The sequence below is a fragment of the Lactuca serriola genome, chromosome 2 (genome assembly GCF_051521515.1).
Source record: "Lactuca serriola cultivar US96UC23 chromosome 2, Lser_US96UC23_V15, whole genome shotgun sequence".
Lineage (NCBI taxonomy): Eukaryota > Viridiplantae > Streptophyta > Magnoliopsida > Asterales > Asteraceae > Lactuca > Lactuca serriola.
The window spans coordinates 99,841,456-99,846,232 of NC_136409.1; positions in this window are offsets into that span (position 1 = coordinate 99,841,456).

Here is a 4,777-nt window from a genome sequence, read left to right on the forward strand (position 1 = left end):
GTGGTGGTGGTTTCCTTTGTTGATGGATATGGTTTTGATTGTTGGTACGATGGCTGATGAAGGTGATGATTAAATACCTAAATCATCTATAGGTGATGTAACAAATCCCCTTTATTCCTTCGGTATTTATTGTTCTGATTTGAATAAGTATATTTGATTGCTTGAAAATTGTAATTAGAATCTATAAAAACTACCAAATATACATACCTTTTCATCACGTTCAACAACATATCACTATAACCCTTGATAATTGATTTAGGCAATTGCTCTCTATCAAGCAGAGAAAAAAACAAAAAAATATAAATAAATGTGTTGAAGATGGTTTCGAGAGTACCCGTGGTCGCTGATGGAGATTACGAAGGTGGTAGTAAGCGGCAACTACTGGCATGATGGGTTTTCTGTGATGGTGGCGGTAAGTGGTTCGATGGCGGTTTGTTTTTCTGGGTTCTTAACGAATAGGTAGAACAATTTTGAGGGTGGTTAAGAAAAATAAAGAGAACACGAATATAAGGCCGAGATAAAGACCAAGCACAATGTTATAATACTTGATTGAGTTTTAAACCTTCAAAAGCCCCACTCAACACAATCAAATTTCAGCAAACAAAATACCCAAACTGAGGTTTTCTATACAATGGAGAGGGAAAATTTAAAAAGAAGCCCAAACTTGATCTACTTCTTCTTCAAAATGCGGCCTTAAAGAAAAGAAATTCGGAAACCTCCAAAAATCATCAACTGTTGAATGAGAAAAGGAAAAATGGGAAGTTTTGGGTTTAAATCTTGAAGAATAGTGACACTTTTTTTACCTGAAGAATAAGAAAGACCGGTGGTTCATGGGTTTTCCTATCGGTGGTGACAGTGGTGAAGTGAATAGATGTGGTGATGGTGTGTCATCGGGTATTTGGGGTAAAAGCGGTGATGGTATTAGATGGAAGAGTCTGTGAGGATGACAATGTATAAGGGCAATAGGCGATGATAGATGATGAATTGGTGGAGACATTGGAGGTGGCATGTAAGAGAGAGGGAAAATATGTGAAGATGACGGTGGTGTGGTGGCAGTGGGCGGTTGAAGCAAAGATGGTGGGGGTGTGGTGACGATGGCAGAGACTTGAAGGAGGGATACTAAGGTTTTCAAAATTCTACCACGGGAAGATGGGAGATAAAGGTCGACGACTAGGGTTTCCAGAGAGAGCCATGCCAGATCAATGTGAAGAGGGAGCGACGGGGAGCTTCTATACAATTGTATCTTTATATGAACAATGAACAGAACTACCAAGATATGGGGAAATGTTTGGATAAGATAATGAGCCAGGTCAAAACAATAAAGCGTTATAAGAGGCAACAAGAGATTTGTTGACTTTGTCAAATATTGACCGATATTTTTCAATGCATAAAATAAGTGTAAATATGTAGTAAAGATTTGCACCTCTTAAAATTCAGCAAAACATGCTAAATGATTATTAAGATATATATATATATATATATATATATATATATGATGGGTTTTGGTCATAAGACATCCTATGTGCTCATACAAACCCTAATGCTTGGATCTAGGTTTCTCTATTGTACATGCTTTGAATCCAAGACTATAAACCCTAATTCTAGCATATGGAAATCAATATTAACATATAAATGGGTTTAAGAACATACCTTGATTGTTATATAGCAATAACAATCCTAATCCTCCTTGAATTGACTTTGGAAGGCTTAGAGTCACAAGTGTCACTCCTCTAATGGCTTACAAACACCATAAGCAAGTGGAGAAGGTATAAAGAGAGAGGAGAGAGGTAGGAATTCGTCCTTATATGCTCTAGGGATCAAGTGCACGAAATCCTAAGGCCTTAGGGGTCTTTATATAGGGTTGGGATTAGGGTTTCAGTCCTTATCCTTATCTAGTTACTTGCCCATCAAGCAACCATAAGATAAGCCTTGAAAATCCCTATCTCTTGGACCTTGGACGATTTTAAGGATATCCTTATTCTTGAATTCGTCCATCCTTTAACAAGGATAACCATTGCCCTATTTTGCAACTATTACATAATTACAATTCAGCCCCTCTAGTTTAATTAATTACACTTGATCACAAAATTAATTCTTAATTAATTATTGACCAATATTAATTAAAAAAATATGATTTCTCCTTTAAATATATTATTCTTATAACATATTAATAAACCATAATAACCTCTCTCTCTTTATTTATTTCTCCAATCAAGTTGCTTTGGTGAAGGCAACCCAAAAGGACCATGCACCATCGGGTCAAGTATATACCAAAATAGTTATGGACTTAGACACTAATCCAACAGTCTCCCACTTGGATAAGTCTAACAACTATTATGCGTATGACTTCAGATCCTGATCTACAATCGTAGCTTTCCAAAGCCGCTGTCAACTCTGATCATATCAGATACACGTGTCCTTAGATAAGGGATCATATATTCCTCCATTCTAGATATCATATGAGATATGATTTCAAATCATTCTCTTTGTACTATATCTCGATTTCCGATTTATGACGACTGACTAATTGAACAAATCAAATTAGCCCTAGCCCGGCCGAGCATTTACGTTTGTCATCACTAAACCATCGAGGGGCCCAAAGATATCGCTTTTATTCTACTTTGAATAAAAGGAACGGATAAACTTTGATACAATGATTGCTTGCACTCACTAACCAAATCACACACAACAATATGTTTTATAACACCAAGTTACTAGTTCGTTTACATATTATCAATATGCAACCGATTTGCAAGATACAACTCACACATCTCGGTTTCAAGAATATAAGATGTTATCGTCTCACCAATCACTCGTGATACAATTCATGGAGTGATCCAAGTGAGCGTGGGTTTAATCCAATGCTCAAATCATATTCATAAGCACTCATGAACGTTGCAGCAAACATTTGCTTATGTCTAATGCTCTTTAGACAATCCACACACCAATTCATGATAGTCTTCATTCATATCTACTTCCAACATATGAATGACTGTGGCCCGTTCGAATAATTTGATTATTCTTAATAAACTCAATTATTCTGGAAGTCAAAACATGCAAAGGTGAAAAACAAGAATAATACTAATCCCATATGGCCTCAAACCTTTGAGTATAAATAAAACTCCTTTTATTTATCACCATATCGATTACTCATTATTTGTTGTTTCGGGTGATCAACTTCTTACTTGAATTATTACACTTGTCCCATGCTCCTAGGATGCACACAATGTTTACCTATGGTTCTTACTTTGTGAAATAGATCACATCGGACACATTTCCAATCATTCTCATTTCACAATTCCAAATCCTTTTTCATAAGTGTAAGAATATCAAATTCTTGCTACTTATAGAATATGCTAGATTCTAACACTTTATGCAACGATCCTTTCGTAATGTCACTGCACCAAAGTCACAAATACTATTCCTTAAATATGATGTCTCTCTCTCAAAGTACATTCCTTTGAACATCCTTTTGCATAAAAGTTTCTAATCTAGACATAGATTTTTAATATTTACTTCCTAATATGAACACACTTCCATATTTTCCTCATGACAACTCATTCTTAATAGAATCTTTTCTATTTGTAATGATGTCGATATGATCCATCCAATATGGAAACATTTCCATATTTTCTAATACTATACTTCCAACTACTCACAAGTAACCAATCCTCGTCGAACTTTGGATTGTCCTTTGATAGTTGTTTAATTATTTTAGTCAAAACCAATTCTAGTCCCTTTTCCCTCTAAATGCGCTAGACATTTGGAAAATTTTAGAATGGTCAAACATTAAAAACATTTGCAATCGATCCTATACCCAAAGCGTATGGGACACGACGCATAATGTTTTATTTGCTATGTTCTCAAAATTCGAATTGTGAAGAGGAATGCCGTAATCATAATCGAAATTTTAAGAACACAATATATACCTTTGACTAAATCTATTAACATTCCACAACCTAAGCCTTTAGATTTGAAATGAAGCATAATATTCTCTCCCTTAATTATAGCAAAACAACCTTTCAACTTTTACAACTTTGCAAAATATGACTCTTGTTTTCTATAATTAATATTGCCAACTTGCAATACTTTCCTTAATAATCATACAATCATAACATTTATGCTCCCACTATCATGATGATTATTATAAAACATAACACTTATGCTCCCACTAGCTTTGACATGTATTCATAAACATCTTAACTTTCAGAAAAACAATACCTATTGAATTTCTTAAGTCCATGTTTCTAATACTTAGTGCTTTGATAATCTTTTATCAAGGCTTCTTGAACTTATACACCTTTGCCTTCGATAGTTCATATGTGTTTCTAAACACTTAAGACTCATTGCCAAACTTCACAATTCAAATTATGGAAAGGGATACCGTAACCATAATTGAATTCGAGAATGCAATTTTACAATCACTATCTTCTTAAAATCTTTCTTAGTGAAAGCATTTCCTCACATTCATTTTTATGAAGGAGGAAATCTTATGACACTTAGATTTGAATGGATATGTGTTCCTGTCCATGTGAATTTGTCAAAACCAAGGTTTACGACAAATTCAAACTCATATGGACCGAACTTTCTTAATCTTGATTTCTTGCCTTATGGTAGCACGGCTGCCCACCATGTCTTCCAAGTAGTTAAGCAACTCACCTTTCCCTATCAATGTACTTTCCATTGATCAAGGTCCTTGCCTTTTATGCATTCAAATGAGAACTCATAGGACTCATATGCATAATTAACATAATTGGAATGGCATAGAAACAAAATA